At 46.9% G+C, this 15,063-nt stretch overlaps 1 protein-coding gene and 1 long non-coding RNA gene across 2 annotated transcripts in view; one reads left to right on the top strand and one right to left on the bottom strand.

The window, feature by feature from the left end:
• CDH11 (cadherin 11) overlaps nt 1-8,194 on the bottom strand; it is a 146,392-nt gene extending 138,198 nt beyond the window's left edge. The window contains exon 1 of the mRNA XM_074314783.2: nt 7,445-8,194. The gene's annotated coding sequence lies outside the window, so the exon portion shown is untranslated. The remainder of the gene's footprint in view (nt 1-7,444) is intronic.
• A 944-nt stretch (nt 8,195-9,138) lies between these two features.
• LOC148757598 (uncharacterized) overlaps nt 9,139-15,063 on the top strand; it is a 236,545-nt gene continuing 230,620 nt past the window's right edge. The window contains exons 1-3 of the long non-coding RNA XR_016022067.1: nt 9,139-9,742; nt 13,400-13,455; nt 14,290-14,373. This is a non-coding gene — a long non-coding RNA (uncharacterized LOC148757598). The remainder of the gene's footprint in view (nt 9,743-13,399; nt 13,456-14,289; nt 14,374-15,063) is intronic.

Raw genomic sequence — 15,063 nt, 5'->3', positions numbered from 1 at the left:
ATGGATAAGACTTGGGATCTCGGAGGGGCACAGAGCAGCGGTCAGCTCAGCGCTCTGTGCTCTGTCCCGCGGCTCCTCTCCAGAAAGCTAGGGAGGCCTGGGCTTGTGAAATGCATCACCCTTAGTGGGAAAGTGGAGTCACAGGCATGGAAACCCTGCTTTCCCTCCTCCCGCCTCATGAACTTAGACAAGTGTCAGTTTCCCCATTTGTGAAATGGAGAATGACAGCACCCCCGCACAGGGTGACTGCACAGCATAAGTGAGGCACCAGGTACAGCACCCAACACAGAGTACCATCTCAAACAGTTGCCTCGCTCCCCTTCCCTTTTCCAGGCAAACACTGACTAGTATTTCCTGTCATCTCAAGGCCCACTCAGGAGGGGATGCGGGCCTGGGGCAGGAACAGATGACACAAGTAGGCCACAGATGGGACACAACAGGACAAGCTGGAAGGCCCAGGAGCCTTAGAAGGCCCAGCCTGACTGTGATATTGGGTGTAAAAACAGTTGGAACACCATTAAGGGCTGTGTGTGTATGTGGGGGGGAGGCTTCCTGTTATTTTTAACAGGATGCCGAATCCCTGTGCTTTTGCCCCAGCCTGAGGAAGACCACAGACAAGAGCTTCTTCAGCTGAAGTCTCTGCATGTGTCAAAACTGTCACTGCTCAACCCCCTCAAGTCCCAAACTACGTTTACCTGAAAAACAAACAGGATTGGTTTTGAAATAACGATGATTTATGGAGAGACTAATTATCATTTTAGTGAGGCTGGAATAGCAAGGTGTCCCTTTTAAACAAAAGCGAACCTTGCGATGAAAATATCAACATCACTTACTTAGCAAACTTTCCCAGTAAGATATTACTTCAGGGCAATGTACCACAGAAACCCATATGTAAAACTGAACAGAGAGAAAATGCAAAGGTAGAAAAGAGTCAGGCGCTTTTCAAAAGCCATAATTATCTCTGAAATCTCGACTGCCTCTTGAATATTTTAAATGGAAGAGGGACGGATCACTTAAACTTATGAAATAATTTTTTAACAAGGCAGGCACTAATAAACAATTCATCGCTAATTGGAGGAGGCCTCCATCTAAAGCGAATGTTCAGTGCAGGATTTCGGCCTACTGATGATAAGGAGGAACTGCCACCTGCCACCGTTAGTCTATAAAACTGAATCCCAGGTCTATTTCTGAGAGGACAAAAGGCCTGAGCTTATCAAGAAGCAAGCACTGCACTCGGTTCTCATTTAATCTTTACAACAGTCCTAGGCCATAGAGATCATTAGCTCCATTTTTTACAGATGAGGCGCTGAGTCTTAGAGAAGTTAGATCACTCATATTTGGTCACACACTTTGTGAGCAGTAGAGCTGGAGTTGAGAAGAAGCAAACTGTGAGGCAGGGCTGGAACTAGAGTGAACCAGGTGAGGTCCCTCAGTGGAGCACAAAATGTATGGAGATGCCACAAAACTCAGTCATCAAGATAAATTTATATTTTAATGCCCTACTTTAAAAAAATCAAGATGAATGGGGAAACATTCATGATGAGTAAAATATCAACATTTTAAATAAAGACAGGATCTGACTGCACGCGTACATCCTGGCCTCCCTGGCCTCGCCCCAATCCTGGCTCTGCCGTTGGGCAGTACTGCCTCCCAGGCTGAATAGCTGGTCCAAGGCTGGGGAGTGATGGAAGAGGCCTGAGCACTCAGGATGTGACCACAGAAACACATTCCCGGAGCGCCTTGGAGGAGGTGGGTGCACAGTACTTAGAGATGATAGGTCCATGCCTGCCTTCGTCCATGCTCGTGCTTCATTGATGGCAGAGACTCTGCTCTGAACTCGCATTCTTTGCTCTCACCAATGGGGCCTAACATAGGCCGTAAAGAGAGCTCCGTGGGGCTTAAACTAAAATCAGGAAGGAGCTTACGTGGTCTCTGCTGCTACATTAGGTGAGCATCATATTGGGGAAGAAGCCGAGCCAGAAGCCATTCTCTTCAAGGAAAATGGAAACATAACTTTAATCTGTGAAATCCTGCCAGTGCAAAGAGCACATCAGGAGGATTTCTGACAAATAAGGGAGATCGTGGAGGAAGTGAATGAATGCTTTTCTTCACCTGCAGCAACCAGGAAGATCTGGGAAAGAGGCAGTGCTTATTCACAATACCCTTTGAGGAGTAATCAGTGCCAGAAGGCAACAGAACAAGATCCTGTCCTGTGACTATGGCCAGTAAAGATGTTTATGCCAACATTCTGGATTCAGCACCTTACATGGCCTAAGTGAGTGGGAGACGGGGATGAGGGAGACGGGGGAGAGAGAGACACCAGTATTTGACCTGCCATAGGAAATAGCATCATTCGTTTCTCTCACTCGTTTCTTCTCTACCTTTCCTCCTTCCCTCTCCTACTCCTATCTCACTTAAATCCTGGTGTACCAGACGTGCAGTCTGAACAGAAACCGTGACCATACAGACTGTAAGAACAATGCTTTATCTCAGTAAGAATCCCAAACTCGGCAACAGTCTGACTACTAATTAAACCAAATAACAATGAAAGTTTTGCCTCCAGTTGTAACGGGCATGATTCACAAGCACTTCAAATTTAAAAGTGCCTTCTTTTTTTTTTTTTTTTAAAGTTAAATAAACGGTCTGGTGGTAAGTGAGCATTGGTTTACAAAACACTCCGTCTTACTTTCCACTGAGTTACTTAATACTCCCTCCCATCATCCATTCACATTGATTCCTTCTTTATCAGCTGCCTAGGCATCCCAGCACACTCAGCACTGCAGAGAAGGAACGCTGTTCTGATTCACCGAGGAGGCAACTGCATTCAGTTTAAAAATTAAAAAAATAAATAAATAAAGATCAAAGAAGAATCCACTTATGACAGTATTTATTTTTTAAATAGAGCTTTCCTCTTAATTATAATATAGCATTTTTTCCATGCTCCTTGTGAAATTTCATAATGACACTATCAAACAGTAACAAATATAAATTTGTGCAGCCTGAACTATGCAATTTAATCATAAGCAGCAATTTCCGTATCACTGAGGAGGGGGGAAAAAGTCAAATGATTAAACTCTAGTGCATGAGGACCAATCTTGAACTAAATTTTACTCTCTGTTCAAGTTAGGTTTTGTATGCCAACGTCAAGAATGATTTAAAGGTAACAGGAAAACATCTCCTGTTATATTAAAACTCCATGCCCCAAAGTGTTTACCAAAGATCAAACTGTTACTCTTTTTTGCAAATTAGAAATGTCTTGCAGACGTCTTTAAAACCCCTTGAAAGCATAGGCAATGATATCACAGCAATCTCACTAATATTTCTCTTCTCTATTCATTACTTTCCCCTTGGAGTCTGAAATGATGGCCATTCTAGCAGAATTAACAACAACAAAAAAAAGTCCGAAAATCCTCCCAGATCACTGCCTCAGTGAGAGCTGACCTTGTTTATCATATCGCCCAGCACCCACCCATCTCCTGCTCAGTCTCCCGTTATAAGATTTTCCAACTTTCTAGTAAACTCCAAGGTAGGAAGAAGAGGCTGAAGGTAACGGGATCCACTGACTAGAAAGATGTTAATCCTGACAAACTGCTCGAGCAGTAGCCTGAACCACAGCTGAGATTGAATTCCGTCCCTCCTGAGAGGGCCAGACAAGGCTGGTGGTAACAAAACCGCTTTTCATGGTGCCCTCAAAAGCAGATGGGCCCCATGCAGAAAGCTGGAGAAGGGCGCCATTGCCCTCTAGTGGCCAGAAGTGCAATCTTCCGCGAAGGAGCCTGTTTCCAGAGATGCACAAGGCTCTCAATGTCAGGGTAAAATTATAGCAGAAAGATGTCTAATTATCCTCCTCGAGTGTTTTCTTTAGTCCTTCCTACCCATTAAGGAGGCTGTGGATGGCTATCACAGTAATCCTAGTGGAAAAGCTGATTCTTACTCCTGGTACACCAGAATTTGTACAACTTTCTCCAGCTTTTCTTTCTTTCTTTTTCTTTTCTTTCTTTTTTTTTTTTTTTGTCAACAGACCTGTTGATGTTCTTCCTTCAGGCAATTAAACCACACATTTATAGAGACCAAAGATCTCTATGTTTTTCAGGGGGCAATAACTTTGGATTGTAAAGGTTGACAACTCACAATGCTTGATAAATCTAAAATGAGGGTTCTTGACAAATTAGGTAACTTTTTATGAACCAGTGACCAAAATCATCCTAAATACATTTCATTGGCTGGTGAATGTACACACTGTTCAGATTTTCCAGGAAAAAAACCTAGGAGTTCATAGTCATTCTAAAAACTTAAAAAAACAGAAAAACAACAAAAACAAAAAACAAAAAAAAGGTTGCCACCTACTTTCAAACTCTACAGTCCACTGTTTTATTATTAGTTATTTATTACGTATGCTTATGATCAAAGTAAAAAAGTCAATATTGAAAATAAACGTAAATCCAATGATTATGCTTCTTGAACATTTGCCTACATACTCTTATATGTATTGAAAATGAAAGAAGACTGAAGTCAGATTTGCAGATCTCACTTACATGGTTCTGAAAATAGATTTGAATATCACAGATCAAAGTTTACGTGAACTGTCAAATTCATTAAGTCACAGACATTCACAAGCAAGGTTCTGAGACACACTATGCTCATGGGAGTGCAGCGTTGACATTGTAAATCAAGTCTTGAGGTCAAAGTCATGGCGTTTCCCATATGAGGGTCCCCAAACCAGAATCTTTACAAAGCAGCCATGTAATTCTATTCAGAGTGGAAGAAAAACCATGAATTATGAAGACAAGTGCATTAAAGGAGCATGAAATTGATCTGTATTCCCCCAAATCATGGCATGGCTCTCCAACCCTGTCCCTCCTCCTCACACGAATAAACAAACATACACATTCACAGCCAATCCTACAAAGAGAAAACATGAGTTTTGGGTAATTAAAAAAAAAAAAAAAAGAGACCCATAACTTTTTTTTTTTTTTTAAGTCTCAACACAAGATTGCATCTTAATTGAAAATAGATTTTAGGTTTCTAGTAATTTTACTGTCTGGTGTTCGGATAAGAATGCTGAACATAATGGAAGTTCTGAAGTGCTATCAAGATGGTCCACTGCTTCAATTTTAAAAGCCTATTTTTCTAGTAAGCAGTAAGTCCGGTTTGAGTAAATCTACGCTTCTGTACTTCAACAGATTATTCTATCTCCTCATTTCCCTTCCCCCAGGGCTAGTGTGGCGTGATTTTTTTTTTATACAATGTAATAAAATTGTAAGCTTATGCAGACTCCGAACTAAGGTACATGATGATAGTAACAATTATTAATAATAAAGTGTGGCGGCAAGACATGTTGATGCATTAATTTGCAATGTTTCCAAAGCAAGATGTAAAGATACTTTTCATTCAAGCACAGTTCAAGAGCCTCTCAGATGCCTTCCCCTGGTCTATCCTTGAAAACTCCTCACATTCCTTTGTACTAGGCAGGATTTCAGTGTTGCACAGGGGTTCAACACTGGCCAACTCGAAAACTTCGAATCAGCTTTTATGATTAAGGAACTTTAGTGACCAGGAGCTTCAGGCTTCCTCTGGCATTGGCCACAACTCTGTCCCTTTGTTTTGCAACTTTTATTCCTTTGTTCTACGGGAGGAAGACCAGGCTCCCAGCAGCTGGGGTTGGGTGGGCAGTGACTACTTCTGTGTTCTGGTGACTGCGTCTCCGTATTTGTAGAAAAAATAATTTCAAGACTAGTGAAATGAAGGTCAGTCCTTTCTCTTCTCCTCTCCCATCGTCTTAGGCTCTAGCGCTCAAAACCCAGCTTGGCCTACATGCTGCTGCGATGCTGGTGGGTCCTCGCTCCTGAGAACATGTCTCGATCCCCATACCCGGGAAATGCAGACACCCCCGCAAAACCATTGATATCTGCTGCAAGCCCCGGTGATAAAGAAATTGATCCATCCTCTTGCCAGATTAATTATTGTGGTTTCCCTGTGATTTAACTGAAAACTTACTCCCTGCCTCATCTGAACGGACAGGAATGATAGGAAAAGGAAAACAAAAAAAAAGATTTAAGAGCCACCGAACAAGATTTCTTTAGGGGGAAACGGGAGGGCAGACTTTAGGCAGGTCTGACCCTCCTGCAGCAGGGTTTCAGGAGCAACCCTCCACCCCTGATCCCTTAGGGACGACCCGTGGTCAAGCAGGGATGACATTATTACGTAATTAAAAGATGCAATTTCTTAATAGCAGTGCGATGGCCCGCGAAATTCCTGCTGCATTATCAGCAAAAGCAACAGGGCTTTTTCTAGCAAATCTTTTGCGCCAGGGAGAGGGAGGCGCCCCCAACCCCAGCGAGAACAGGGCCTCGGAGAGAAAGGGATAAGGAAGCATGACCCAGGGGCCTCCTTGACCCCACTTTCTCTGGGGACTCTTTTCTTCACAGCGCAAGGCTGGCCCTCCTCCAGCCCCACCCGTGTGGAGGGGGCACGGGGTGCTCTCCTCGCCTCCCTCCCCATCCAGCCAGCTTCTCCACGCTTCCCACCCGTGGCTTGCGTTCCCAGGCAAAGCTGCGGGAGGGAGGCCGACCGTGTCGGGAACTGGAGAGGCTTGGCGCGCTCCGGGAGGAGGCGCAGGCTTTGGGGAAGGCTTGGTTCGCAAAGTTAACGTAGACGCTGGTAGGCTTCTCTAACCCCAAGCCAGAGCGGAGCCCGAGTCTGAGCGGCTCGCGGATCTCCCCTTGGGCCAGCCGGAGCTACACGGACGGCCCCGGAGCTCCCTAAGAGACTCCGGCTGGAGGGCTGGAGCGCGCGCCGCAGTCGGCAGCCCAGGAGCCGCCGTCAGCGGACCCAAACCCACGCTATTAAAGTGCGGGGGAATCGCCGGTGCGAGCTGGGTTTCTTCGGGTTTTCGGGGTTCCCCAGTTGTCTCTAATGGAGGACGGAGCCTCTAGGAGTGTTCCGGCGGGATCAGGGAAAAAGGGTAGGACGCAGCAGAGCGCGGTCATGTCGCCGCTTTGCGAAAGAGGCGCAGCGCTGGCGGGCGGGCGGGCACCGCGCCGGGGGCGACTTTCCCCAGAGACCTGACCGCAGGCAGTCGGCGTGTCCGGGGCGCAGCTCTGCAGCCTCTTGCCCCAGCGGGGTCCAAACCCCCTCTCCCCGCGGCCTCCTCGCAGACCCCAGAGGAGGCCGGAGAGGGCGAGAAAGGTTGGAGGGCACATCTGGCGCCTCTGCCCCCAGCGCTGCCCGCGTCCACAGCTGGCTCCCTTCTTCCTTTTTGATTTTTAAATAAATCTCTTATCTCCGCCCACCCCCATTTCCTTTGCATTAGTGAAACCTTCTCTAGTCAGACCTCCTCTCCCCACCCAGACATTCACATCCAGAGACCCCGGCCCCCCCACCCCCCCACCCCCGCCAAGAAGCCCAATTCAGGCGAGAGGAAGGCACAGGCAGGGATGCTCACCTGGGGCCCTGGAGGGTGGGCACGAGCTCCGGCCGTCGGTCCCTGACGCAGGGAGAGAGCAGCGGTGTTAGCCCCGGCCCCAGTCCGGGTCCCATTCACAAGTCGGCGGTGGCTGCCAGCGGCCCCCGCGGCATCTGCGAGCGACTCTCCCCTCGGCTGGCGGCGGCCACGGAATGAGCCGCCGAGCGCGCTAGTGGCAGGAATGAGAAACGGGGGGGAGGTGGCAGGCGGGTGGGGGGGGGGGCGGAGGAGGAGGGAGGCCGCCGCTGGGAGGGATGGAAAGGGCGGGGGGCGGAGAGGAACTGAGGCCGCGAGAAGCAGGGAGCTGGGCCTCGTGGAGGCTGCGGGGGCTGACCCGGTCCGCGCCCCTCCCCGCAGAGACCCTAGAGATGCCTACCCCTGGATTCGTGGCCTCCCCTCCCTGCCTGGGTCGCTGCGCTCCAGTTCCCTTGAGGCTCAGACAGAGTCTGGAGCAACTGAAGTTGGGCTCCAGGGATGCACAGCCAATCAGGGAGGGCAGCGGAGGGAAGCTGGGGAGGGGGTGGGAGCCCCTTTTTCCTCCTTCGCCCAAATCCGCTCCAGCTGGTCAGGCTGGGCCCTTGCCCGGGAGGGCCGGATCGTGGGTTGGGGGGAAGCATCGCCCAAGTAGGGTAGGCAGTTGGGAATTGCGCTTCCTCACTCTATTACCCCACCTTCAGGAAACCCCTCCACGTTGGTGGCTTCTGTCCTGCCTCCGCCCCCCATCCCTTGCAAACTCTGCTTGGGGCGCGGGCGGTTAAACCTGGGAAGGAAGACTTTGGACTTGGAAGAGCCACGTCTCTGTTCTCTTCCAGCCCTCGCCCCGCCCCCAATGTCTCGTGTGCAGAGCGGGGTGCGGGGAATGCTTTGCCAGGGTCGGCCTTGGGCCCGCCACCACTGAGCCCTACGAGGGTGCCTCGGCCCCTGCCTGCAGCGTCACTTGTTGCCTCGGGCCCCCTCGGCTGCACAAGCGCCAGGGCTCGGTGGAGAGTGCGGTTCTGCAGGAGAGAGGGCCTGAGGGCGCTGTGCCTGCATCCTCCCTCCGTCTTCCCCTTTTACCCCTCAAGGAGGACCTGCTAGAGGGAGGGGGCCCTGGGCCCGCTTCCCGCCCTGGTGGAGTCCCGTGGAGAAAAGGCTGGCGGGGCTGGGGTTCGGAATCCCGCGGGGCACTGGGCTGGGCGCTCACAGTTCAAGAAGCAGAGTTGGGACCGCACACTCTGGGGTCCTGGGGGTGGAGGGGAACAACGTGACCTGGAGGGTAACCCGGGCTAGAACAAATTTCCAGGGTGGGGGTGGCAGAAGAAGAAGGGGGGAGAGGTGCAAAGCAAATGTGTAAAAGGGGAAATGGAATCTCCAGAAGGGGCGGGGATGAGGAGGGGAAGGAGTTGCGGACCCGCAAAGAAAGGTTAGGAGAACGCGGAGGGAAAGCAGGGGCGAGAGGGGCCAAGGAGTTAACGGAACAAGAGGCCGAAAAAGAACAGAGAAAGGGACCGCAGCGCCGGGAGAAGAGGAGGATGGCCGAGCACGGCCCTTGGGCTCGGAGCCGCCAGCCTTGGGTCTGCGAGTGTGCAGGGCTTCCCGGGTTTCCTCACCGGCAGCAGCCGTGCACCGGGCGGGGGCTGGGCGAGGCTCTCGGGGTACCACCCCCCACCCCCACCCCGCCACGCCCCCGCGGGAATCCCTGAGGCACCGAGTGCCACCAGCCGCCTGCGTTCCGTGCGGAGCGGAGGAGTCCTGAGTCCTTCGCCCTCTGTGTGGCCGTGGCGTTTAAACTGCCCGATACCCGCCTGGGGAGGGGGCGCTAAGTTTACAGCTGACCAATTCCTTGCTCCTATGCTGCCCTCCCCGCAAGGAAAGGCTTCCAAGGTGACACGCCTCTAGGCACCAGAGACTTCATACCCTCACTGCACACATGCCCGGGGCGAGGGACTCGCGAGGGCAGCGAGGCCGACAGCTTTTCCCGAGAGTGCTTATCCCCGAGGGCGCAGTGAGCCTCGCGTGGTACCTACCTTTTCTACCTCCGCAGGTTGGTCCCTGACTTGACCCCCTTCCTTGTTCTGATGTGCTGCCTCTCTCAACCGCTTAGTCCTTATCTTTTCGTCTTCCACGTCCGTCTCCTTGAAGCCCTAAATCTTTGAATTGTCCTAGACCACCGCCAAAAGTCTCCACACTCACACTGACAGGGCCCAGCGATGGTACCTGGGTGCTCTGACCGCCATTTCCGCTTAGGAATGAAGTTACACATTAGAGAAGGCGAGGAGGTCCCGCTCTCCCTCAGAGGTACTTGGATTTTGCTACTAATTATTCTCTGAAATTTCTCATCCTTTCCATGTGGGCATGAAGAAAATGGGAAGCTGCTGTCAATTTATGACACATGCACAAAAAGGTACAGGATTTTTGATGGACAGGATTCTAGAGGCAGGTCCAAGGATGAGCCTGGACACATGTGATCTGACATTAGCTGCAGGAATTTGTCCTCTGCCTCTTTCTTTTCTGGATTAATCCAATAACAGCAGTTGTTTCCGATTTGTTTGTTTGGGGGTTTTTTGGTTTGTTTGGGTTTTGTTTTGTTTTGTTTTGTTTTTTTACCTTTCATGAATGATATCGCCTCATTGGATTATAAAAAGTAAGTTAAAAATTGTTTGATAGATTTCCACTGACATTGCCCACCTGAATCAGATGGAACACAGTGTATAACAGCATTCATCATTCCTTTGCACAAACCAGCAATTCTATGCCTAGGATATTGCTCAACAGAATTGAAAACATATCCACGCAGACATGTCCTTGAATGTTCTTAACATTTGTTATTTATAATAGGCAAAATCTGGGGAAAATCCCATGTCCATCAACTGGTGAATGAATAAACAGAGTATGGTATATCCATACAATGGAATAGTACTCAGCATTAAAAAGAAAAATACTTATGCATGATACATCGTGAATGAACCTTAAAAGCATATGCTAAAAGCCAGAAACCACATATTGTATGATTCTGTTTATTGAAAATGTCCAGAAAAGTCAAATTTAGAGACAGAAAGCAGATCAATGACTGTCATGGCTAAAGGAATGAACAGGAATTGATTACAAATGGGCATTAAGGGATTTTGTTGGGTGATGAAAATGTTCTAAAATGGTGACAGTTGCACAAATCTATACGTGTACTAAAAATTATTGAATAGTAACCTAAAAAAGGCAAAAAGAATTTCCTTTCACACCTTTATTCCTGGAGTATCTGTGACCTGCAGCTGAGCCCCAAAGGGAAAAGTTTTTGTAATGTGGTTTTAGAGAGAGGAAAATGTAAAAAAAAAAAAAGAAGAAGAAAAACAGTCCTAGTTCTTTGGAAAGATAATCATACTTGTATTCTGCAAGTTCTACTTTGGCAACTGGTTTGGAGAGTCTTCTAAGTGTTAAAGCAAGTTAATTCCCCCCTTTCACTCTTTTAAGTGATTAATTCCTGGGAACTAGAGTTAGGCTTTCCAGTTCGTGACATTTTAAACACACCTACACAGAGACACAGTACAAAGTGCACATTTCAGAGGGGATTTTTTTTTTATGACTATGTTAGGATCTGTCTTAGAAATCCGTATCAAGCACTTGGGTGGAGTACTGTATGATTATAGTTTAGATTAAAAAAGGAAAAGAACAAGAACCCACTGACAGCTTAAATTAAAAGATTCAGTTCATCTAGGCAGCCAAAAGTTTGGGTGTTTATCTTAACTTGCCTCACCTTTCTTTCACCTTGTTCTTCTTCAAGGGAGGAGGCCAGGGCTCATGGTTGCTCTGGATTAAACAGTCCCTTCTGCTTCCTGCCGGTTCCAATCCAGACAGAGATGAGGCCCAAATGGGCTTTTTCTTGTCTTTGTCCTTGTCTGCAAGAGGCCGATAGTTTCCTGTTGGTTCCTCCATCAAAGGTACCAGGCTCTCCGCCCTTTGAAGTGCCTGTCCTCAGACTCGGAGGATAGCCAGACCCTGCTGAGTCACTTCCTTGTTTTCACTTAGAAGCTCCAGGCTCCCCCAGGCCTTCTCCAAGCTTCTGGCCCTAGGGGCAACCTTTGCTAAATGGTGTAAAAGGGGAGGCAGGATCCAAGCTGGGAAATAGTTTTATCACATTGAAGTGGGCTCCCATCATGCCTTCCCCAGGCAGAGGGAGAACTTTGAGAATGATGGACAGTGATGCTATTTCTGTACCAAGTATTTCTCATGGAGATTCTCACAGCTGGGCCCATAGAGAAGAGTGGGAAGATGACGGGCCTTTGATCTTGGTCCCATTCCTGGTTCTGCCACTTACTACCTGTATGACTTTGGGCAAAGACTTTATCTCCATCAGATTCAGTTTCCACTTCTGTACAATAGGTCTTATTACCTGTGCCTAGATTGTTGCAGGGATTAAATGTGTCCATGTGCCTAAAGCAATAAGCACTGTGCATAGAGCGGAGACTCAATAAATGAAAGTTATTAAGTACTATTATTAATTATGAAGTCTGATTATTATCACACCTGAAATGATTTGAGCAAGAAAGGAGTCATGTTACAGTTATGAATTATAAGAATGATGGAGATTAATCTTAAATGGCATTAATAATACAACTTCTGGTCAAGAGTATTATAGCAATTCAAAATGTACTGATACCCTAAGGCCTGTTTGGAGTCATGTGACGTTAGATGTACCAACTTTGAGGTAAGTGCTCTGGGTTCCTTTCCTAGATCTGCCACAAATTCATTGAGTCACCTTGCATAACTCATCCCCGTTCTCTGAGCCTCAGTTCCCCTAGCTCCCCTTGGGAGAGGGCTTAACCAAGATAAGTTCTGGGGAGGATCCTTCTAGAGCTGAAATTATCTAGTTCTTTAGTCCCACTCTTTGTTATATAAAATAAAAGCATCGCATAGGTGCAATTCTCCTTTCTGCCACAAGGGGCAGTCAACCAATCATCTCAAGGTCAGCCCAGACTCCAGGCATGCCCAGTCTGTGAAACACACCCTCTTCAACTCTGTAGTATTTCATTGTCTTTTTCCCCTCACCTAGACTATAAGTTCCCCAAGGGCAGTGATGATACCCTTCTGGTTTTATGTCTGTATCCCCAGCACCTGCTGTGTTAAATATAGAAGTCCGAAAGATACATTTCATTAACTGATAATGTTAATACATATTTTGATTAAATTAAGGCCAGTATGTCAGTGAAATATCACCGCAATAACATTAGGTTATGAATGACCCCAGTATTAAGGGGCTTAAAAGAGTTATTTACTCTCATATATCTGTGGGTTGGCTGAGGTTGCCTGGTCTAGCCTGGGCTGGGCTGGGGCAACTCAGTGCGGCTTCCTGTATTTTCTCCTCTTCCTGGGACTAGCTTGGGCATATTCTCATGACAATATTAACTGTACAGGATGTTAAACAGTAATAGGCACGGCCTCTTGAGGTGTAGGCTTAGAACTGGAAACTGTCTCTTCTATCTCATTTTGTCAGCAAAAGCGCACCCATTAGTCAGATCAAAAGTTAAGAGATGGAGAAATATAATCTCCTTTTTTTTGTGGAAACAACTTTAGAGTTGCATGGCAAAGGGTGTGAATAAAGGCAAGGGTAAAAAGTTGGGGCCATTAATGCCATCTCCTAAGGTAGGAACAGGTTTCCATCATGCCACCATTCTGGGTCATCTTGGGTATCAGGTCACATGAGTTATATCCTGTCATCATGAATAGAATATTCTGCAGCATCTAATACATTGCCAGATCATTAGAGGAGACAGAATCAGAAGGCATTTCAGTCTCATGACAGATTGTTGTAACTATGCCCTTCCTTTACTTTGAGGTTCAAGTTGGAAAGGAAGAAAGCAGGCAGAAATAATAATAGATTCATCACCAGCTTATATATAAAACTAGGGATTCTCACAACATTCCTTCAAAGCGTATATTATTATTATTCTTCCTATTTTACAGATGAGAGAACTGAGACAACAAGGAAATTGCATGAACTACCCAATATAATACAGCTGGTAAGTATTAGAGTTGAGATTCCAACCTATTTCACAAGTTGTCCCACTAGCCTGCCTTTCAGTGGAGAAGCTCATACAACACATTCTAGTCTTGATATGATTGAAGGGTGGGGTATGGGAAAGGGAGAAGGGCTTTTCTTCTCCCTTTGGGAGATGCACCCAAGGCAGAGTGCATCCATGAGATCCCTAGGCACAGTGCCTGGAACACAATAGATGCACAATAAATATTCATGGAAGGGTAAATGATGAAAAGGTGAAAGGAAGTAAGAGAGAGAGGGCAGGGAGGTCAACAGAAGAAGAGAAAGCAAAAGAGGAAGCAGCACGATATAAGAGAAAAGACATAAGCATGTCGGTCTGTTTGGATAAACCCACCCTTTCCAGGGTGGGCAGGAGTCTGGATTCTGAGGGTGGTCACCCATTCCCTGGCCCTAGAAGTGATGAGGACGCGGCCTCATACATACCTCCCTCCATTCTACAGCCTGGAAGGTACAGCAGGAGCCAGCCCCTGACTGTCCTGCTGACCTTCTCATCTCCCTTGTTCGTTCAAGCTACACTTCCCTTCTTGCTATTGTTCAAACACAAGTGTCCTTCAGATTCAAGACCTTTGCATTTATTTTTCCCTTTGCAGGACCCCAGCCTAGTCATTCCCATGGCTGGCTCCCTCATTTTGCATATTTAACCAGGACTTTTCTGGCTCTCTCATCAGCAGAAGTAGCCAGTCAACACCCCAACCCCTTTACACTTCTTTATTCTTGTTCATAACTCATATATCTCCTTGAAATTGTACTGCATGTTTTTATTTACCCATTTTTATTGGTCATCTCACTCTACTAGGGTACAAGCTTCAGGAGGGCAAAGTACCTCATCTCTCTTCTTCACTCCTATATCTTCAGCATCTAATACAGTGCCAGGCATATGGTAAGTACGCAGTAAATATTTGTACAGTGAATACATGAATAGTAAATGCACAGAAAATGCTAACTGAATGAATGAATCCTAAAACCAAAAGCAGATGGATCGTGTGCTTGGAGGTAAGCATGGTACAGTGTCCCTTGTTTACGAAGTGAATTTAATGATGCCGATTGTTCACATTACAAAAATGATTCCTCACTTTACCAAAGGTTTCATTCAAAAGTGCGTAAAAATAGTTGCCTCCTGTAGTGCTTTTAAAAATATAATCCAATTTACAAAATGGTGGTATGCAGATAACGTCTCTAGAATATATGAATTTCCTAAAATGAATTACAGGTATGCATAATGACAGTTCTGCTTCTGATTCATAATTCCAGTTTGTTTGTTGTGTGGACGGAGAGATGAGTTTATTAAAATGCTTCACAGAAGGCTATTTCAATGTTCATATGTGCATACATTTACATTCTTTTTAAAACTTGTGAATAGGCATTTAAATGCGTTTGTGCTCCAGGAGAACCATTGGAAATATTATTTAAGATTGGTACTGGCTTGCTTTGCAAATAGTCTACGATTTGGACAGCAGGATTTAGAAGAGCTCTGCGTTCCAGTTTTCATGAACTTTGAAATGTTGACTATCAGTGCTGAGAAGGGGGAAGGCAGAAAATCTCCCTTCCCCAATGGAGAAACCTCTTTAAA

This window comes from Rhinolophus sinicus, chromosome 8 (genome assembly GCF_057876585.1).
Source record: "Rhinolophus sinicus isolate RSI-liver-muscle chromosome 8, RSI-T2T, whole genome shotgun sequence".
In the NCBI taxonomy this organism is placed as follows: Eukaryota; Metazoa; Chordata; class Mammalia; order Chiroptera; family Rhinolophidae; genus Rhinolophus; species Rhinolophus sinicus.
The sequence above is the reverse complement of the archived record's forward strand: the minus strand, read 5'-3'. Positions and strand labels throughout refer to the sequence as shown.